At 49.5% G+C, this 22,883-nt stretch overlaps 1 pseudogene across 1 annotated transcript; it reads left to right on the top strand.

The window, feature by feature from the left end:
* The first annotated feature begins 222 nt into the window (after positions 1-222).
* On the top strand, positions 223-7,240 carry LOC308258689 (hypoxanthine-guanine phosphoribosyltransferase-like; annotated as a pseudogene). The gene is made up of 4 exons: positions 223-274; positions 5,941-6,288; positions 6,737-6,779; positions 6,998-7,240. The product of its transcript is annotated as a hypoxanthine-guanine phosphoribosyltransferase-like (transcript).
* Positions 7,241-22,883: the final 15,643 nt, after the last annotated feature.

Below are 22,883 nucleotides of genomic sequence, written 5' to 3' on the forward strand. Positions count from 1 at the left end.
AGAATAAAAAGTAGGACTGGGGGTTTAGCTCAGAGGTAGAATGGCCCTAGGTTCCACTCCCCAGTACTAGGAAAAAAAAAAAAGGAATAAAAAATAGAGCTGGAGTGCAGCTCAGAAGAAGAATGCCCTTAGGTTCAATTCCCAGTACCACAAAAATAAATAAATAAGTAAATAAATAAATAGCTTTAAATGACTGTGAGAAGACTATTGAGACAGGCGAGAATGGTGAGCTCTACTGAGCAGAGTGTGACCTACTGCACAGGTGGCGTGGAAGGTATTCTACAGATGCTGGCCACGGGTAGATGCATAAGGCCTGGCTTGATTGCCACCCTCTCTTTCAAGTCCCTGAGCTATCTTTCTGGTAGACTCCAGATGTGGGTGTATACTTGTATTAAATGGCTTTCAAGTCCAGACCAGGAGAGACAGGATCTCTCTTCCGTAGCTGTGGGACCCCACAGCAGCTGGACCACGACGTGTTTCCCCAGGGGATTTCCACCAGGAAGAATTATAGAGGCGCCTGTGCACTGCCTGCTGGGTATCTCCTCGCCGCTAGAAGGTCATGTTCTAAATCAACAGTAGAAAGATATTTTAATCCGGCATAACGTGATTTGACACTCCTATCCACTAACTGGGGTCATTTCCTTCTCTTCCTAGTAAGCACTCCTCCATTTGGTATGCGAGGTGTCACGGGTGCCTTTGAGCAGGTCTGGGCAGTGTTGTGCTTAGGAGAAATGGGTTGGAATAGACAACCCTCCTTCAAATACTGATTCTATCTCTGATCAATTTACTTGAACCCTGGGACCCTAAGTTTCCACAACTGTAAAATGAGGGTAATACTAATGTCTATTTTTTTTATTTATTTATTTTTTGTGGGTCTGGAGATGGAACCCAGGGACATTCGGCGCCTGAGCTACACCCCCTGCCCTGTTTTTTATTCTTTATTTTGAAACAGAGTCTCACCAAGTTGTGGAGGGCCTCACTAAGTAGCCGAGGCTGTCTGCGAACCATGGTCCTCCGGTCTCAGCCTCCCGAATGCTGGGATTACAAGCATGCACCACCACACCCAGCTATAATGTCTATTTTATAGTAATATTTATTAGGTGAGATAATTCATGCAATGTGCTTAGCACAGTACCTGGCACAAAGTAAGCATTCAAATATGATACCCCAGAGCTGGGCATGGTGGAGCATGCTTGTAATCCTAGTACTTGGGAAACTGAGACAGGAGGATCCAGGTTCGCAGCCAGCCTCAGCTACTTTGTGAGGCCCTCCACAACTTAGTGAGACCCTGTTTCAAAATAAAGAATAAAAAATCAGGCTGGAGGTGTAGCTCGGAGGTAGAATGCCCCTGGATTCAATGCCTAGCACCACAAAAAAATATGATACCCCAAATGACCTTTACAGTTCCCCTCACCTTCCAGCTGTTGGATGCTGTTCGAATGAAAAGAAGACTGTTGGGACCAGTGTGTGGGTGCAAGTATCCCCTGCTCACAGCCGCCCCAGCCCCTTCGGGTAAATGACGTGACCGTCTAAAGCCCTCTCCTCTGGTCCCCCCAGCGTACCATTGAAGCCTAGCTGTCCATTCTCCTCATGCGGTGTTCTCAGTGATCCCTCAGAGGTCTCTAGCGGTGGCTCTGTGAGCCCCTCTGTGGGCTCTGTTGAGCCCAGGGGTGCAGGTCAGCTCCAGACGCCTCTAGAGCAGTTAGGGGAGCCAGGAGGGCCTGAACCTTGCTCATCTTAGGCTTCCTGCTCCTAAACCCTGTGGGCTCCTTTCCCAAGCTCTGAGCTTTCAGGTCAAGTAAGGGTGGTCTTGTTCTCTGAATCTCATCTCCAAAATCAAATCATAAATTCCCCCTAGGGCATAGCCCCTCTCCCACTTGACTGTCTTAAGAGTAACAAAAGTGAGCCAGGCATGGTGGCTCATGCTTGTAATCCCCGCGCCTGGGAGGCTGAGACAGGAGGATTGTGCAGGTTCCAAGCCAGCCTCAGCTACTTAGTGAGGCTCTCAACAGCTTAGTGAGACCCTGTTTCCAAATAAAATATAAAATAGGTCTGGGAGTATAGCCCGGAGGTAGAAAAGCCCTGTGTTCCATCCCCAGTAACACACACACACACACACACACACACACACACACACACACACAGTAGCAAAAGTAAGGTCAAGGCCAAGGAACCTGTTAATACTGATCCACACACCTGCTGGTAATATTCCTAGAGCTATCGCTTCCTCCTTAAGGAAAACACTCATTGCCATTGTCTGTGATTACTCCACAACTGCTATCAAGAATCCCCACCTCAACTATCATCAACCACCAGAACAAACCCTGCTGAGCTTACAACAGATACTGGAATTAAGGATTTCTCACACATCTTTCTTTCTTTCTTTTTTTTTTTTTTTTTTTTTTTTTTTTTTGCACTGGGGATTGAACCCAGGGGCATTCTGCTATGTTGTTGTTGTTGTTGTTGTTGTTGTTGTTGTTGTTGTTGACACTGAGGATTGAACCCAGAGGCATTATACTTCCAAGCTATGCCCCCAGCCTAATTTTATTTTTTTAAATTTAGAAACAGGGCCTCATTAGGTTTCTGAGAGCCTCCTTAAGTTGCTGGGGCTGGCTTTGAATCTGTGATCCTCCTGTCTTAACCTCCCAAGTACTGAGATTACAAGCATGTGCCACCATGCCTGGCTTATTTTTATTTTGAAATAGGGTCTCCCTAGGTTGATTAAAGTCTCACTATTTTCTGAGGCTGTCGTCAAACCTGCAATCCTCCTGTCTTAGCCTTCCAAGTACTGGTATTACAAGTATGCACCACCATGCTTGGCTTCCACACATAATCTTAAGGGTATGTGTGTTACTGAAGACTGAGCCCAGGGACACTCTACTATTGAGCTATATTCTCAGCCCTTTTCATTTGTTATTTAAGAAAGGGTCTCAATAAATTTCTCAGGCTGGACTTGAACTTGCAATCTGTTGGTAAATATCATATGTTGGTAAATATTGGGACAGGGAGTGCACAGCTCAACAATAGGAACAGATTTATTTGGGGACAAATCTGGGAGGAGGAACCTGATGGAGAGAGAGTCCACGAGAGTCAGGGGCCTCTGCCTTACAGACTAGGGGCTTTTTGTGGAGCATTATGAAGAAGGGATAGTTACACGTCGTAGCTTTTCCCCATTGGTGGTCTTGACAGGGAGCCAGACAGGTAGGTTTATGGGCTGGTGGCAGGGAGATGGTTAGGGTTATTTTCCTGTCACTACTAGAGTTCTTTTCCTTCTTGGGCCAGGCCTCACAGCCGGACCTCACAATGTCCACACAGTCTTCCTGCCTCAGCCTCCCAGAACGAATCATCTTAAATCCACTCTGGTAAGGAAGTGCAGGTCCCTCCCTTCTGCCGCTGGGAAGCATTTGCTTCTGATTGTGTTTTTGCCACTGTGGGTGTTGCAAGGACAAGTCCTAGAGGACCTGTCCAGGATGTGTGAGGTGCCCAGGAGGTGGGCAGCCCGGGAACCTGAGCTGAGCACCAGGCTGCCAGAGTCTCAGCTCTGCCCCTGACCTAAGAGCTGGCAATGATCTTGGTCCATAAAACCAAGAACCCGGGAAAGCTCCACCTGGACAAGGACTTTGAACAGGCCCCAGGCTCCTGTCCAGGTCTTGGAAAGGGGCAATGAGAAGTCCGTAGGATCCAGGGAAGGGGCACTTGCCACCAAAGCCACCAGCCCACTAGTGACGCAGAAGGTAGAAAAGAGAGAAGACTGGCTGGATCTCAGAGCCAGAGGGAGAAAGGAAGAGAGAAAAAACTTGACTCTGAAGGTCGTGGTGAGGAGACTGTTGAAGAGTGGCTGTGAAGGTCTCACGCTTGTCTACACCCAACAGTACTTTATATCCTGCAGGGTCACCACCGGGTTGAATGACATTAAAATGGCTCACGTCCAATCCCATGAGGACAGGCCCTGTATCAGGCACACATTTGGAGAAGCCAGGGAGAAGCCAGGTAAGTCCAGGTGGTCCAAGATGCGGGTCGCATGGCCTGAGCTCCCGGAGCCCATCTGAGGTGTAAACATCAGCCCACAGTTGAAGGGCTGTGAGGAGCCCCCGGGGGTCCACTGTAGGGCACTTAGTGGAGCACTTGGGGTCTCAGAGCAGCTACAGTTATAACAGTGAGGGCTGGCCACACATCAGCCCCAATCGCACCCTGGCACCTAGCACCACACCTGGCACCCAGTGGGTGCTTGCTGAGCACACAAATGAGAGAATGGAAGGTCCCTGCCCTTGAGACATTCACAGTGACTGAGACACAGCCCACTGCAAACCCAGGAAGAATCTTGCCCTGCGGTAGCCTCAGATTTTGACTGTTGATATCTGGAGGTTGCAAAACACTCCAGGGCAAGTGGAGGTGATTTGTAGGGGGAAGGTGTGAGCCCTGGGAATGCTGTCTGTGCGTGTACCTCTGCTGGGCCTGGCCTCCGCTGTCCTAAGAGCGCTGGGAGCCACATGACTCAGAGCAGGGCGTTGGGCTGCAGGAAGGGTGGGGAGACTGGGGAGGGTGCCAGGGAGCCCCAGGAGAGCGGCCTCATCCCTGCCTGCCTGCTTCCCTCCCTCCTTGTACAGTTTACTGCTTCTAGGCAAAGGCCACTGCAGAAGTTCTCAGACAAGTAACAGCTCTGATGACATCTGGAACAGAAGTGGCCGTGATCAAAGTGAGATAAAGCCGGAATGAGTTGCTAAGACATCTCAGAGATTACTTCAAAAAAACAGAGGCAGGTCTGTGTAACTGAAGGAACCTCAAGGTTAGGCAAAATGGGCTGCAATCCTGGGTTAGTCCCTTTTTAGCACCCAAAATAAAGCCTCTGAGCCTCGTGTGTGTGTGTGTGTGTGTGTGTGTGTGTGTGTGTGTAACTGGGATTGAACCTAGGGCTATTCTACTTCTGAGCCATACCCCCAGCCCTATTTTATTTTTTATTTTGAGACAGGCTCTCTCTAAGTTATTATACAGTGGCCTCAAACCTACAATCATACAGTCTCAGCCTTCCAGGTACTGGGATTTTAGGTATAAACCACAGTACCCACCTCTCACTTATTCTTTAATTGGGATGCTGGTGAAGGTGTCTGTAGGGGCCCGGCTCATTTCATCTGGGCTTGGTGAAGAGTAGGCTGACATGTCCCTGCACATCCCAGACAATGACCGTGAAAAGCAAACAGATGCTCAAGCCTCAGGGACTTCTATATAGAGTAGATGGTCACTCACCTTTTCTAATATTACAGACTGACTGTGATTACCTACTGAAACTGCCCTGAGCCACATTAAGGCAGAAGAGAAAACAGTGTGGTGTGACTGGTCCTGGCTCCCTCCTCCTCTCCTCCTCTTCCTCCTCCTCCCCTCCCCCCTTCTTCTTCCTCTTCCTCTTCTTCTTCCTCCTCCTCCCCTCCCCTCCCCCTCTTCTTCTTCCTCTTCCTCTTCTTCCTCCTCCTCCTCCCCTCCCCTCCCCCTCTTCTTCCTCTTCCTCTTCTTCTTCCTCCTCCTCCTTCTCTTCCTCCTCCTCTTTCTCCTATTCCTCCTCCTCCTTCTTGTACTAGGGATTGAACACACAGGCAGTCCACCACCAAGCTACACCCCAAACCCTTATGTTTTTTAAAACAGAGTCTCAGCTGGACATGGTGGCACATGCTTGTAATCCCAGTATTTGGGATGCTGAGGCAGGACGATCAAGGACAGCCTCAGGAAGTAGTGAGACTCATCAACCTGGGGAGACCCTGTTTTGGAATAAAAATAAAATACAGCTGGGGGTGTAGTTCAGAGGTAGAATGCCCCTGAGTTCAACCCCCAGTACCAAAAGAAAGGAAAGGAATGGAAAGGAAAGGAATGGAAAGGAAAGGAAAGGAAGAGTCTCGCTCTCTGCCAGCTTCCCCCTTCTCAGACTGCTGTCAGCCCGTGTACCTGCAGCCCCAGCGTTGATTAGTGATGATGAAGCAGGCTATGACCTAGATTTATTTTGTATACCTACTCATTATGCTGAGGGTTTGGAAAAGGTGTTTATTTCTCATGGACTAATTATGGACAGGACTGAAAGGCTTGCTTGAGATGTGATGAAGGAGATGGGAGGCCATCACATTTTGCCCGCTGTGTGCTCAAAGGGGGCTATAAATTCTTTGCTGACCTACTGAATTACATTAAAGCACTGAACAGAATCAGTTTAACAGTGATAAACCCATTCCTATGACTATAGATTTTATAAGACTTGAAAAGCTATTGTAATAATCAACAGGGTACATAAAAGCAATTGGCGGAGATGTTCTCTCAACCTTTTTATTTTTTATTTTATTTTATATATTTTCTTATCCTGGGGTTTGAACCTAGAGTCATTCTACCTCTAAGATACACCCATACACACCCATAGCCCAATTTTCTTTCTTTCTTTTTTTTTTTTTTTTTTGTGGTACTGGGGTTCCCTTCTACCTCCGGGCTACACTCCCAGACCTATTTTTACATTTTTATTTGGAAACAGGGTCTCCTAAGCCAACACGTGCAGCTGGCTTGGAACCTGCGCGATCCACCTGTCTCTGCCTCCCAAGTGCGGGGATTACAAGTGTGCACCACCACACCCGCCTCCAATTTTATTTCTTATTTGGAAATAGAGTTTCATTAAGTTTCTGAGAGCCTTAGCTGGCTTTGAACCTGTGATTCTTCTGTCTCCGCTTCCCAAGTACTGGGTTTACAGGCATACACCACCAGCCTAGCTGATCTCTCAACTCTAACTGGAAAGAATGTCTTGATTGCGGGGCGTGGTGGCGCACACTTATAATCCCCGCGCTTGGGAGGCGGAGACAGGAGGATCACGCAGGTTCGAAGCCAGCTGCATGCGCTGGCGTAAGAGACCCTGTTTCCAAATTTTTAAAAAAAGTATAAAATAGGTCTGGGAGTGTAGCCCGGAGGTAGAAGGGCTTCCAGGAACCCCAGTACCACCAAAAAAAAAAAAAAAAAAAAGTCTTGGTTATTGAAGATATAGTTGACTTTGGCAAAACAATGCAAACTTTGCTTTCCTTGAGCAAGCAATATAATCCAAAGATAGTGAACCTGGCTGGTGGAAGGACCCTCAAGTGTTGAGTATAGGCCAGACTCTGTTGGATTTGAAATTCCAGACGAGCCTGTTGTTGGATATGCCCTTGACTATAATGAGTACTTCATGGACTTGAATTATGTTTATGTCATTAGTGAAAATGAAAACGCAACATACGAAGCCTGAGAGTTCAAGTTGAGTCCAGAAACATCAGGAGTCCTACTGACGTTGCCAGTAGAATTATTAAACATTCTAGTTCTGTGGCCATCTGCTTAGTAAAGCTTTCTGCATGAACATTCTAAGAATTTTATTTGTTTTGTATTTTAGAAATGTCAGTTGTTGCTGCAGTCTTGAAATTTTTATTTGCACTCTGAGCCTATAGACTATTGGTTTTCTTGGATGGATTGTCTAACTTGTAAATGAAAACATCTCCTAAACTATACCACTATTAAATGAAAGTATCTGTAAGAAGCATCTAAAGAGAAGATGCATTAGTTTTTAAATTGGTAATTAATTTTTTTTTTTTTTTGCGGTACTAGGGATGGAACCCAGGGGCATTCTACCTCTGAGCTATACCCCCAGCCCTATTTTTTATTCTTTATTTTGAAGCAGGGTCTCACTGAGTTGCAAAGGGCCTCACTAAGTGGCTGAGGTGTTTGCAAACCATGATCCTCCAGTCTCAGCCTCCCAAATGCTGGGATTAGAAGTGCGCACCACCACTCCCGGCTTAATTGGTAATTAATTTTATACATTCAGGAAAGAAGAGAAGTGATTTAATATTGTTCATTATACCACCATGTGTTTAGAAAAGTAAGGAGCAGTAAGTTTTCACATCAACAGCATTTAAAAGGTTTTGTTCCAATAAACCTGTTTCAGTAGTGTTGACTATTTTTCCCGTTCAGATTATTTTTGGTCAATTTTTGTCAGCTGTTCCTTTTAAATGCAAATAAATAAATTAACAACAACAACAACAACAACAACAAGGTCTCACTAAGTTGCTGAGAGCCTCACTAAATTTCTGAGGCAGGCCTCAAATCTACAATCCATCCCTTTCTTTGCCTCCCAAGTACTGAGGCTGGCCTCAAATTTACCATCACTCTTTCTCTGCCTCCCAATACTGGGAGTCAGTCCATCTTCTATGTCAGGTTCTTAGCCCAGCAGGAGAGGGGACAAGAGGAAGATCCAGTCCCTGCCCTCTGGAAATGCTGAATCCCACAGGGCAGGGCAAACGCTCATGAGCAAGGACATGCCAGGAAGCCAAGCCTCCCCGCCTAGTCACCGGCCACAGCACTGGACTGGACGGCTGCCTGATCCTGGCTCATCCCCACTAATCCTCCTTTACACCAGCCACACCTCTGTCCATGGCACACCCAGCTTCTCCTGCAAGGTCAGTCGTCTCCATCTGGAAGGCCCTTCTTCCAAGGCCTGTGGGGTCCTGCTAGGGAAGGCTTTCCGGGAGCCTCTCCCTCCTCTGGATTCCTCTAGTACTCGCTGGAGCCTGCTCTATGCTGGGGCTCCAAGAAACAGAGTTGGCCCCGCCTGCACGAACCCTCTATAGTGCGGGCCAGGCAGCCTGTGTAAGGGCAGTCATCTGCATTTTGTGGGTGCTTGAGTGCCTGCCTCCCTGCTGGACTGTGTGCTCCATGAAGGCAGGGGTGTCTGCGCTGACCACTGGTGTGCTGGGCGCCATCTCCAGGGAGGGAGCTCAGTTCATCTGTACTGAGGAGCACTTTGCGGGACTGTCTGGGAACTCGGAGGGGGTGCTCACCGTGCAGAAGAAGAGCAGGGCGGGGGCAGCGGTGTGGAGGCAGGAGGTGAGCAGGACAGGTGCGAGGTTAGCTGGAGGCTGAGCTGAGGAGTCCAGGTGCTGCCTCTTGAGCTCTCTCCATCTACATAAGTCTCGATTCCCTCCAACCCCATTTTCTCCTTCTGTCGCCCCCCCCACCTTTCTACAAAGCAACGGAGAAGCCCATGGATAAGGGACCCAGCGGGTAAGAGGCAGGTGGTGAGAACCCCAGGTGACTGAAGGTCTAGGACTTCCTCTGTTGAAGTCCCAGCTCCAATAGCCTTCCCCCTGTAGAGTTGGCAGACCCTAAGTACAAGACCCTCAGGGCAATCTGAATTTTAAATGGATACTGAATAATTCCTTAGTATAAATAGTATGTGTGACATGGTTATACTAAAAAAAAAAAAAAATCCTCATTGCTTAGCTGGAATTCAAATGTAACGGAGCATCCTGTATTTTCATTTGCTAAGCCTTGCATCCCTTCCCCCCCCACCCCCATTTCAGAATCTGTTTCTCACTGCTGCGTTGAATCCCTAGAAAACCACCAGGGTTGTGGTCTCCTGCAACATACTCATCAGAAGAAGAAATCTCAGGAACATTCAAGATTATCTAGCCCCATCCCTCCGCAGTTACGTAACCAGAGGCAGAGGGCTGAGAGGCAGGCACTGGCAAGTCCTTGGGTATCTCTCAATACAGTAGCTGCAATTTGGGCCTCCCAGAGAGCAGAAAGTCCTCAGTGGGGGGCCCTCAGGAAAGGCCAGGGCCCGCCCAGCTATCATTGTAGGGCGAGGCTAGGCCAGGAGTCCCTAGGTTCCTGCTCCCACCCTGAACTGTTTCCGGGATCCTAACACCCCCGATGAGTCACCTTCTCCACCTGCTAGGGTAGATCTGGCCCAGGCCCAAAGGCCCCCTGGGCTCCTCACTTTACTTGCAGCCAGGAAGGAGCTTGGAGGGTGGGGCTGGTGGGCTGGGCAGTTTGCCTGGGGGTGGGGCTTTTAGTTAGAGGGTTGCCCTTAAGAACAAGGTCAGAGGGGCCCTCAGAGAAGGCCCAGCTGGACCCCCAAAAGAGAAACTGAGGTAGGGTGGGGCCACACCTGATCCAAATCACTAGCCATTCAGGCCCGCGGGAGGTTTTCTTCAAATGACCGCTCCTGCCTGGCGTGGTGGCGCGTGCTTGTAATCCCAGCACTTGGGAGGTTGAGACAAGAGGATCACAGGTTCAAAGACAGCCTCAGCAAGTAGTGAGCCTCTCCTCAACCTAGCAAGACACTTTCAAAATAATAATTTTAAAAAAAGGACTGGGGGTGTAGCTCTGAGGGAGAATGCCTCTGAGTTCAATCTCCAGTATCAAAACAACAAATGGCCACTCTTCCCTCCCTGGTCAGATTGCCCACAGGCTCTGCTGGTTCTTCACCTTGCTTGTCCCTCCTGAACATTAATTATACTGTGCATTGCTTTGTGCACTGCCAGCCTCATACGACAGAAGTCCTCGTCACGGTCTCTAGATCTGAGACAGTATCTGGCGCTGCAGAGGCACTTAAGTACTTATTTCAGGAAATCGCCCTTACCGCTTTTCATCTTGGATGACACCACACCTGACGCCCAGGCCCTGGCCCTCAGGCACACAGCCAGGTCCACCTGGGGGCTGGCTCTGTCAGTGGCGGCCCACAGCCAGCTGGTCTCCAAGGCCTCCAGTTCAGCCCACCTATGGCTTCTCCTTCTCCCACTCCATTCCCAGGGCACTGGCTGCTCCTGGCCTACCCTAGGGTGCCCCTTGTCCTGGGGTTTCGGACCCTCCCCTGTACCCCTCCCAGATCTTTCGCTGTTCTCATTCCCTGTTCCTCCCTAGAGCCCACGTTCAGATCCTGTGTGTCTTGGGAACCACTGGTAGTTGGGCCCAAGCAGGCTGTTCCCGGAATACTCGGGACATTTTTATTTATTTATTTTTTTGTGATATTGGGGATTAAACCAGGGACATTCTACCTCTAAGCTACATCCTATGCCCTATTTTATTTTTATTTTGAAACAGGATCTAAGTTTATGAGAATCTTACTAGTTGCTGAAGGCTATCCTCAAACCTGAGACCCTCCTGTCTTAGCTTCCCAAGTACTGGGATTACAAGCATGCACCACCAAGTCCAGCTTCTTGGGACACTTTAAAGTCATCTGGGAGCCAGGCATGGTGGTGCATGCTTGTAATCCCAGCACTTGAGAGGCTGAGACAGAAGGATAGAGGTTCAAAGCCAGTCTCAACTAGCAACTTAGCGAGACCCTGTTTCCCTATAAAAAATGAAATAAAATAGAGCTGGAGATGTAGCTTAAAAAATTCGCTTGTGGCCGGGCGTGGTGGCGCACGCTTGTAATCCCCGCGCTTGGGAGGCAGAGACAGGAGGATCGCGCAGGTTCGAAGCCAGCCGCGCGCGCTGGTTTAGGAGACCCTGTTTCCAAAATGAAAAAAAAATGTAAAAAATAGGTCTGGGAGTGTAGCCCGGTAGAAGGTAGAAGGGCTTCCAGGAACCCCAGTACCACAAAAAAAAAAAAAAAAAATTCGCTTGTGTTTCATCCCCAGCACCATTTAAAAAAAAGTCATCCAGAGAATGTTATTCAGAGAGAATTAGTCCTTCCATACTTGCCCTACCCCCTGACCAGACCAGCCAGCTCCTTTTGCACACCTTCTCCCCTGGTGTATCCAAAGCTGAGATCTTCATCTTTCTCCAGACCCGTTCCTTCAGCCTCAGTGAGGGCCCTCCAGCCAGCTGGTCACCTGGGCCAGGGATCTCCAAATCTCCTCTCATTTCCTCCCTGTCCCCATTCCATCCCCGACTAACCCTGGCCACTAATCCCTGTGGCAGCCTAAGCTTGTCCACTTCTCCCCTCCACCTGCCACCACCTCCACACTCATCTCCACTTGAACCTCTGAAGCATACTCTCTTCCTTCCTTCCAGACTCCAAGCTGCAGCCAGAAAGGGCCCCTACTGATGGCAAAGCCTGTCCTCTCCTGTTCAAAGCCCTCCCCTGGCTCCCCAGTGCCTCAGGATAGACTCTAACTCCCTGACCTGGTATTTAAGGGTCTTCATGATCTGGACCCTGCCAGCCTCGTCAGCTCACCTCTCTCTGCCATCCCACTGGCTGCTGACCATCCTCTGGCTCTCCACCGTGGCTCAGGGCAGCCCCACACCTGTTACGCCTCTCTTCTTGATAGTCTTTAGATCCCTCCATCTGCAACCACCTGGGGAGTCCATAGTGGGAATCAGCTCAGTTATCTAGGGGTGCTGGATAAACAAGGCTGTTTACAGGGGGGCATAGATGTGCTTTTAGCATTGGTCAACAGTATGTTTATTTATGTACTCATATCTTGTTTCAGAAAAGGTTTGAGTTGAGCCAGGCATGGTGGCACACAGTCATAATCCCAACATTTGGGAGATCGAGACAGGAGGATCGCGGTTCTCGGACAGCCTCAGCTACTTAGTGAGGCCTTTTGCAACTCAGTGAGACCCTGTTTCAAAATAAAGGTCTGGGGGTATAGCTTGGAGGTGGAATGCCTCTGGGTTCCATCCCCAGTACCAGAAAAAAAAAAAAAAATAGGGCTGAGGGTGTAGCTTGTAGGTAGAATGCCCCTGGGTTTCATCCCCAGTATCACAAAAAAAGAAAGAAAGAAATTATTTGAGGTGTATCCTTAAATATTTATTGAGTGCCAGCCATGTAAGCAAAGCCCTACATGTACGCGCGCGCACACACACACACACACACACACACACACACACGTGCGCGCGACTAGGGTGCTCTGAGGACCCGGTGACAGTGAGCAACCCGCAGAGACTCCAGGAAGCCAGGATGGGTTAGGATGAAGCACCGGGTCCAGCGGAAGGCCCTTCTGGCTCAGGGTGATACAGACAGGCATGGAATTGGGAGTTCAAATGTAGGGGTTTTGGAGCCCAGAGTTCAAGGGTCTGCCCCAAGAGAGGGTGCTGAAGCCCAGCCCTCCCTTCAGGGTGTTCTTTGGTCACTAGAAGAAAGAGGGCTCTGGCCGGCTGCAGTGGCACATGCTTGTAATCCCAGTTACTGGGGAGACTGAGGCAGGAGAATTACAAATTCAAGCCAGTGTGGGCAACACAGTGAGAGTCTCAAAATAAGAAATAAAAAGGAAGCCGGGCGTGGTGGCGCATGCTTGCAATCCAGCATTCATTCAGGAGGCTGAAACCAAAGGATCACGGTTCATGGACAGCCTCAGCTACTTAGTGAGGCCCTCTGCAACTCAGTGAGACCTGGTTTCAAAATAAAGAATAAAAAATAGGGCAGAGGTTGTAGCTCGGAGGTCTGGGAATGGAGCCCAGACCTGCAAAAAAAAGAAAGAAAGAAAAGAAGAGGAAAGAAAGGAAGGGAGGAAGGAAGGAGGAAGGAAGGAAGGAAGGAAGGAAGGAAAGAGGGCTGGGATATGGCTCAGTTGTAGACCACTTGCCTGTGTCAGGCCCTGGGTTCAATCCCCAGGATGGGAGGGGAGGGGAAGGAGGGAGAAGGAGGGAAAAAGGGATGGGGGGGAGGAGATGAAAAAAGAAGAAGGAAGAAGAAGAGGAGGAGACAGGGGGAAAAAGAAAGAAGGAGGAGGAAAGGGAGGAGAAGGAAGAGACGTTCTAAAAAATTCAGTGAATTCGTGCTTGGCTCCCCTGTCCAGGGTGCCCAGCTCCACCCTCCCAGATGAGATAGCTTGGAGAACAGCTGGGATTGGCAGGAAAAGGAACCTGGGGAGGTCAGGAGGATTTGGAAGGAGAGGACTGGGAGAAGGGCCTGGCTGGAGGCAGGGACAAAGGAAGCAAGGTTGGAGGAGGGAGAGGAGAACCTCTGCTTCCCCTGCCGCTGTTCCCTTCCCCCTGCCCAGCTCAGCCTCTTTCTTCCTGCAGCACCCCCACCCCCGCTGAGGGCAGGGCAGGCAAGGCCTGTGGGTGCCCCTCAGGCGCTAGGCTCCCCTGGAAGCGCCCAGGTCCAGCCAGGCTCCACACATCTGCCTGTGTGGGACTGTGCCTGCCCAGCAGGCTTCCCGGCCTCCTCTGTCTCCTTCATCCCCCCACCAGTCTGCAACCATGTGTACTTACACCCATCTTGTAGGGGAAGAAAGCAAAGACCCCGATGTGGATGACAGAGCTCCATCCCTCTGTCCTCAGAGGATAAAATCTTCTCCATCAACTCTCCCAGGTGAGCCTGCTCCTGACCCCCACCACCAGGTACAGCAAAGGGTCTCCAGAAACACTCATTGGGTTGGCATCTGGGAAGAGCCGTATTATAGTCAGATATAGAATGTCCCCTAAAAGCTGGGCATGGTGGTGCACACTTGTAATCCCAGCATTTGGGAGGCTGAGACAGGAAGATCACGGTTTGTGGACAGCCTCAGCTACTTAGTGAGGCCCTTTGCATCTCAGTGAGACCCTGTTTCAAAATAAAGAACAAAAAATAGGGCTGGGGGGGGGTGTCGCTTGGAGATAGAATGCCCCTGGGCTCAATTCCCAGTACCGCAATAAATAAATAAAGTAATGAATAAATAAATAAATGCCCCTAAAGAGCTCATTTATTAATATTCAGGGTTGATGTAGTGGAGTCATGAGGGTTGTAATCCCAGCAGTGGGTTTACCTGGGTGTGGCTGGAGGAAGTGGTCCCTGGGATGCAGCCTTGGGAATTAATGTGTGGTTTCTCTTTTCCCTGATCTCTCTCTGGTTCGGGCCTCCATGATGCAAATAAAGAGCACAGCCCATGTGCTCTCCCCCATCTCCATCTCCACCACCATGCTTTGAGATCCCAGCCTCACAGACAGTCCAAAACCCTAAGAAAATAAATCTTCTTTCCTCTAAGATTGACCTCTAAGGTAGTCTTTAGATTATAGCTATAAGAATGTTTATGGATACAGACCCTGAAAAGAATGGGCCTACACTCTGCCCCTCCAGGCAGAGGGCCTTCAGTGCCTGATCTTGCCCTCCAGGGCTGTTTGTTTATGGTATCGGGGATTGAACCCAGGCACATTCTACATCCACGACACACCCTTGGCCTTCCCCCCCCCCAAACAGGGTCTTGCTATGTTGCTGAGGCTAGTCTCGAACATGTGATCCTCCTGTCTCAACCTCCCAAGCACTTGGATTACGGGTGTGCACCACCACACCTAACATCCAGGCATGTTTTAAATCCCAGGCCCCTTGGCACCGTCCCCCATAGGGTGCAAGCTGGCATGGAGCACAGCTGGACCCCGGGAGGCCCAGGCTCCAGCCCCAGCGCTGCCATGATTCACCGTGGGGCCCTAGACCAATGGCTCCATCTCTCCAGTCTCTCCCTTCTGCAGGGAGGTGCTGAGCTAGAAGGATGCGCAAGACCCATTCTGTCCTAAGCTTTCTGATCGTTGAGACTTTTAGAGGGATTTAGTTTTTCTTCCTAGAGCATGTCAGGCCAGGAGCAGGACCAGTTCCCATCCCATTCTGCTGATCAGCACTGAGGTAGGACTGTCCAGGGAGTGGGAGAGTGGACAGGAGACAAGGATTCTAGTGTCATCTCTTGCAACCAAAGCCTGGGCTGGCTTGGTCCACCCCTCTGAGACCCCAGCTGACCCCAACTCCAAGCAGCTGGGAACTGACCCAGGTTGAGGCAGCTGTTCAAGGCTGGCCTAAAATTAGCTCCAGGCTTTGGGAGCGGGGAGCCAGCCCTGGCTTCAGCTCCCACAATCCCAAGGGACTGGGCCTGCACCCCAGTCGAGACTGGAGAGGTCAGCCAGAGTTTTGGCAGTGACCTACCATGGTGCTGGGTGGGGAGGGCCACAGACTTGTCTAAATACACTTCATAAGGGGCACTAAAGGGCAAGAGCCACCCTGCCGGTCGCTTGGGCCCTGGGAGGGAGCAGAAAAGGGCCTTGCTATTTATGTCTTCCTAGGACAGGATGGAGGGGACCAGCCTGTCCTCCCCAGCAGCGTTGGATAACCTGGCACCTTAGTGCCAACTTCAGTGCCCAGAATATATCAGTCTAAGCAGGTTGCGGACATGAAGGACAGGACCTCAGCCAGCTCACTCTCAGCTACCCAGGGTTAGCAGCTCTGTCCACCACCCTCTGCTATTATTATAACAATAATATTATTATTATTTTATAATTTTTGTGGCACTGGAGATTGAACCCAGGGGCATTCTACCTCGAAGCTACACCGCAGCCCTATTTTAGTCTTTATTTTTTGGAAACAGTATTTTAATAATCCTGTTTCAAAAAAAATGTTTATTTTTTATTTAGTGGCAGAGGGCCTCACTAAGTAGCTGAGGCTGGCCATGAACCTGTGATCCTCCTTTCTCAGCCTCCCAAGTACTGGGATTACAAGTGCATGCCACCACACCCGGCTTGCTCTTATTATTAAAATACAGATTCTGATTTGGAAGTCCAGGGTGGAATATGGGATTTTTCAAGATTAACAAGAAGCTGGGTGTGGTGGTGCATGCCTGTAATCTCGGTACTGGGGAGACTGAAACAGTAGGATCACAGGTTCAAGGCCAGCCTCAGCAATTTTGCAAGGTCCCTTAGCAAACTTCTTTTTCAAAATAAAAAATAAAATAGGAGCCGTGAGTGGTGGCACACGCTTGTAATCCCAACATTCAGGAGGCGGAGACTGGAGAATCGCAGTTCACAGACTGCCTCAGCTACTTAGCGAGGCCCTCTGCAACTCAGTGAGACCGTTTCAAAATAAAGAATAAAAAATAGGAGAGGGGTTGTAGCTCGGAGCTACAGCCCCTGGGTTCCATCCCCAGACCCGCAAAAATAAATAAATAAATAAATATAATAAAATAGGACTGTGTAGAATGCCTCTGGGTTCAACCTCTAGTACCAAAAAACCCTCTCCCCCCAAAAAACAAAAAGCAAAAAAAGAATGCTAACAATAAGCAGGTATGCCTGTAATCCCAGTACTTGAGAGGCAAAGACAGGAGGATCATAGGTTTGAGGACAACCTCAGCAACTTAGCAACCCTCAGCAAACTAACAAGATCCTATTTCAAAACAAAAAATAAAAAGGGCTGGGGGTGTAGTTTGGAGATAGAATGTCCCTGGGTTCAATTCCCAGTACTAGAGGAAAAAAAGAGTGGTTGGCAGACCACACTTTGAGCAGAAAACTTCCTTCCTAGCTAGTGTGGGTGGGCCTCAAGGCCAGGCCACCTGCCTCCTCTGGACCTCATATCCTTTCACACCCACAGGAGAGCCTGGCACGGCCACGTGACACACCAGGCGGCTGTGTCCATCCTCGAACCTGTGTGCAATGCATGTGGTTTGTTACATGTATAGACAGGGCAAGAAGGTGAATGTGTATACTACTAATAAAATAAAAGTAAAATTGAAAATACCTGGCTGGGCGTGGTGGCACACGCTTGTAATCCCCGTGCTTGGGAGGTGGAGACACGAGGATGGCGCAGGTTTGAAGCCAGCTGCGCTGGCTTAAGAGACCCTGTTTCCAAATAAAAATATAAAATAGGTCTGGGAGTGTAGCCCACAGGTAGAAGGGTTTCCAGGAACCCAGTACCACAAGAAAGAAAGAAAGAAAGAAAGAAAGAAAGAAAGAAAGAAAGAAAGAAAGAAAGAAAGAAATCTGACCATAAAAAGATATATATATATATATATATAATTTTTTTTTTTTTTAGTGGTACTGGAGTTCCTGGAAGCCCTTCTATCTCTGGGCTATACTCCCAGACCTATTTAATATTTTTTATTTGGAAACAGGGTCTCTTAAGCCAGCGAGGCTGGCTCCGAACCAGCGCGATCCTCCTGTCTCCGCCTCCCAAGCGCGGGGATTACAAGCGTGCGCCACCACGCCCGGCTACATATAAAAATCTTTAAATACCAGTAAAAATCTTAAAGATTAAACCAAGAAACAAACTTATAATAATGACTAAACAAAAAGCCGAACATAGTTGTACATGACTGTAATCTCAGTACTTGGGTGGCTAGTGAGACCATTTCAAAATAAAAATGAAATAGAGCTGGGAGTGTAGCTCCAAGGTAGGATGCTCCTGGGTTCAACTCCCAGTAACATATATAGGCACACACATGTGGACACGCACACGCACACACACGCACACACACCTAACCTTGATTGAGCACTGTGCCCAGGTAAAGTACTAAGACTATAATGATGCACACCTTTAGTCCCAGTACTTGGGAGGCCGAGACAAGAGGTTTGCATGTTCAAGGCCAGCCTGAGCAACTTAGACCCTATCTCAAAATAAAAAATAAAAAGGGTTAGAGATGTAGATCAGTAGTAAAGCATGCCTGAGTTCAATCCCCAGTATTATACACACACACACACACACACACACACACACACACACAATCTTACACATGATTTTTTTTGTATATATATATATATATATATTTATATGTAGTACCAAGGATTGAATTCAGGGGTGTTCTTTTTTTTTTTTTTTGGTGGTACTGGGGTAGAACCCAGAGGCCTTTTACCTCCAGGCTATACTCTCAGACTTATTTTATATTTTTTTATTTGGAAACAGGGTCTCACTAACTTGCTGAGAGCCTCACTAAGTAGCTGAGGCTGGCTTCAAACCTGTGCAATCCTCCTGTCTCAGCCTCCCAAGCGCAGGGATTACAAGTGTGCGCCACCATGCCCGGCTTCAGAGGTGTTCTACCTCTGAGCTACACCTCCCAACACTATTTTATTTTATCTTATTTGAAACAGTCTTGCCAGACGTGGTGGCTCACGCTTGTAATCCCAGTCCTTGGGAGGCTGAGACAGGAGGATCACAGGTTTGAGGCCAGCCTCAGCTACTTAGTGAGGTCCTCTGCAACTTTGAGATCCTGTTTCAAAATAAAAAATAAAAAATAAAATAGGGCTGAGGGTGTAGCTCAGAGGTAGAATGCCCTTGGGTTCAAAGGAAGAAAGAAAGGAAGGAAGGAAGAAAGGAAGGAAAGAAAAAGCAGAGTCTCACCAAGTTACTGCTTGCTGGCTTCCTTTATATATGTGTGGAGGGGTACTAGGGATTGAACCCGGGACATTCTATCTTCGAGTTAAATTCCCTATTTAATTTTTTTTTTAATTTTGCAACAGGGTATTGCTAAGTTAAGTTGCCGAGAGTCTCACTAACTAAGGGTGGTCTCAAACCTGTGACCCTCCTTCCTGTGCCAGCCTCCCGAGTACCGGGATTACAACCTGTGCCACGATGCTGGGCTATACTTGATATCCTAATTCCCTTACCAACTCCTGTGAGGTAGAGGGTGAAATGCCGTGCTCAGGGCCATAGAGCTGAAAAGCAGCCGTCAGGGCTCCACGGTGTCTGTGGGCCGCCCGCCTTGGTGCATGGGGAGCTAGTTGGGCTTGGGAGCTGCGGGAGGAAAGTGAGGTGTGGATGGAGACGAGGGGAGAGCCACGCACAGAGACTCAGAGCGGGAGTTTCTGCTGAGTGGGGAGATGGAAAGAGACAGGTGGAAGGGGACAAGCAGAAGTCGGGGGAGCCTGGGCCTGAGTCCTCACGCAGAGCCCAGCGCCACGTCCTCCTCCGCGGGTGAGTGTGAGCTCTGCCTCCTGAGGCTCTGCTGTGAGAAAGAAACATTAGAACATGGCGCAGCGCCCTGCCCAGCCTGCTAGCGCCCAGGAGCGGCCTGCGGAGGGTGGCAGCCCTGCCTGCCTCTGACTGGTGATTTGCCCTCTTGGGAGTGACTTGCGACCTGGCTGGCTGCGGCCGGTTCTCTGGGCCAAGAAGAAGTGTCCTGAGCAGGGCCAGGCAGTGGAGGGCAAGCGTCGGGGGTGAAGAAAGGAGCCCACGGAGGGGCAGCATCTGGCCAGAGCTGGGCCCCAGCCCCTGCCTCGGCAGACGGGGGAGGCTGCAAGGCAGGAGAGCCCAGCTCAGGAGAGGCCTGGCTCCGCCCTGACCTCGCTCCAGGCACAACCCTGGGCCCCAAATCTCCTGTGGGCTGGGCTGGCTATCAGGCTGGGCCCTCAGAAGTCCCTGGTGACTCACTCGCTCTTCCTGCACCCACAGGCCTGACCTGGGGTCACAAGCCTGGACCTGGGGCCCCCCCTGAGGCCAGCCTTGCCAGGTTGGCTCGGAAGTGGGGGGCTGTGGAGCACTGCCGGGCCGACCCTCCGCTCATTAGCCACGTGCTGCCAGCAAATGTGCTCCTGGGCTCGCTCCTGGGGGTCATGAGTTGCCTCGTGTAGGCCTCTGTGAAAAGTGGGAAGTGCCCAGGTGGGTCTTAGCCTCTCTCTCCTGGAGCCCAGAGTGGCCGGGATGGATCCCCAGAAGCAGGTGCTGGGTATGAAGCCGCCTGGGGACTGGGGTGTTGGGAGAGCCTTGTTCTCACATTTTTCTTTCTCAACAGTGAGTAACAGTGAAACATCGATTACAGTGTCCACCTCCTTCGTTTTCCATATAGAGCCAAGAGACGGCCATCATCAGGCCGGGGGCACCCAGAAGAGGCACCCAGAGCGCACCCCAGCCTGCCGCTCACGGTGAAGGGAGCGCACCCGGAAGGCTGTGAGAGCCTGGCTCTGGCGCCCCCGTGTGGCAGCAGGGAAGAAAGGCGGGGCCGGTCCCGCTGGGCCGGGCCGCTAGGGATCCACCTCCCCACCCACCGCGAGCTCCTCGGGGAAGGGGAGGTCTGGTCGTCACACAGCCAGGGCGAGCTGGGAGGGCATTGTGAAGGATGGAGGAAGTGGTTTGAACTGAATAGAATTCAGTATAAATAGAAGGAAATAGTGTGGCATGTGGACAAAGATTTATGCACAAGAATGTTCATTAAATCAGTGTTTGTAAAAGCAAAAATTGTGTTGGCAATTGTGAGAGTCAGTGATGGGGTCAGTGATGGGTGCTGGGGGCCATTAAGGGATTCAGTGCATTCTTGTGTGTGTTTCAAATGCTTTAAAACAAAGGGACTGATAGAAAACACAAACAGTCCAACAATAGAAATCTTAATAAATTGTGACGCAGCCCTGCAAAGGAATAATGTCTAGAGACATTGAAAATGCGGCCGTGAGCCGGGTGTGGGCGTGGTGGCGCAGTTTGTAATCCCCGTGCTTGGGAGGCTGAAACAGGAGGATCGCGCAGGTTCGAAGCCAGCCTCAGCTACTTAGTGAGGATTTCAGCAACTTAGTGATTTTCCAAATAAAATATAAAAAATGTCTGGGAGTATAGCCCGGAGGTAGAAAGCCTCTGGGTACCACCCCCCCCAAAAAAAAATGTGGCTGTGGCGTTTTTTGTCCTTAGTTATAACAGCTTTATTGATATAATTTACATACCATATAATTCACGCATTAAAAGTGTAGGATTCAATGGGTTTGAGTGTGTGCCCATATTTTGCAACCATCACCACAGTCAAGCTGATAACATTTTCATCTTCCCCTACAAAACGCTCCACTCATTACCCCCAACACCCCCAAACCTCATCGACTCCCCACTTACCCCCAAACCTCATCCCAACCCACAAACCTGCTTTGTGTTTCTGTAGACTTGCCTATTCCAGATATTTCATATAAATAAAATCATATAATTTATGATCTATGGTGTGTATGTGTGCGTGCAGTTGTGTGTTACTGGAGATTGAACACCAAGGACATTCTACCTCTGAGCTACACCCCCTATTTTCTTTATTTTAAAGCAGGATCTCAGCCGGGCGTGGCAGCACACACTTGTAATCCCAGTACTTGGGAGGCTGAGACAGGAGGATGGCAGGTTCATGGCCAGCCTCGGCTACTTAGTGAGGCTACTAAGTGTGGCTGACGGGTGGATGATATTTCCGTGACTGCTCATGGGATTCAAGCGTTTGGAGGTGGGGTACTGGGGATTGAACCCAGAGCCTCACGCACACAAGGCAAGCGCTCTACCACTGAGCCACATCCACAGCCTCTTGGGTTTTTAATTTTGAGACAGTACCTTACCAAGTTCCCCAGTCTGGCCTAGAACTCACGGTCCTCCTGCCTCAGCCACCTGAGTAGCTGGGATGACAGCCCTGTACTATAGTGCCCAGATTCTTGTACAAGTTTGTTTGTTTGTTTAGACTAGGAAATGAACCCAGGAGCATTCTGCCCTCAAGCTACATCCCCAGCCTGTCTGTCTATCATCTATCATCTGTCTATCTCATTTGTACTGAGGAGTGAGCCCAGGGCTGTTCTGCCTTTGAGCTGCACTTCCAGCCCCGCTTTGTTTTTTATTCGGGAACAGTGCCCCGCTCCTCACTAAGTTGCTGCGGCCGGCAGAGACCCTCCCATCCTCCTGTCTCAGCCTCCAGGACTGGGATCAGCGGTGTGCACCACCAGGCCCAGCCATGTACACATTTTTATGTGGATGCTCCTTTTCGTTTCTTTGGAATGTACACCTAGTAGTAAAATTTCTGGCTCTTTTGGTAACTTGACGCTTGACTCCGAGGAGCCGCCACACTGCCTCAGAGGGGCTGCCATTCCACATCCCACGAGCAGGGTGTGAAGACTCCACTTTGCCACGCTCGTCGTGGTCTGCTCGTGGGAGGGCAGCCACCTGAGCGAGTGCTGCTGTGCGATTTTTATGGATGGGGGGAATATCCTTGGTATAAGGGTGTTTGAAGGGCGTTTACAGAAACCAGATCAGAAATAATCAACCAGCTGGGCGTGGTGGCGCATGCATGTAATTCCAATATGAGAGGCTGAGACAGGAGGGTCGCAGGTTCAAGGCCAGCCTCAGCTACTTAGGGAGGCCACCTGCAACTTAGTGAGACCCTGTTTCAAAGTTAAAAATAAAAAGGGCTCATGATGTAGATTGGAGGTAAAATGTGCCTGGGTTCAACCCCCAAGACCAGAATCACCATCATCATCATCATCATCATCTATCAAAATGTCAATATGGCTATTTGTGGCAACTTTTAGTGATTTTTTTTTTTACTAAGTTTTATTTTTTGTTGTGCTGCTGGTGGTGGTGGTACCATAGATGGAAGTCAGGGGCATTCGACCTCTGAGCTTCACCCCCAGCCCTATTTTAGTATATATATATATATATATATATATATATATATATATAGGGTCTGGGGGTGGAACCCAGGGGCATCAACCTCTGAGCTACA

The sequence above is a fragment of the Muscardinus avellanarius genome (genome assembly GCF_963383645.1).
Source record: "Muscardinus avellanarius genome assembly, chromosome: 1".
Classification (NCBI taxonomy): Eukaryota; Metazoa; Chordata; class Mammalia; order Rodentia; family Gliridae; genus Muscardinus; species Muscardinus avellanarius.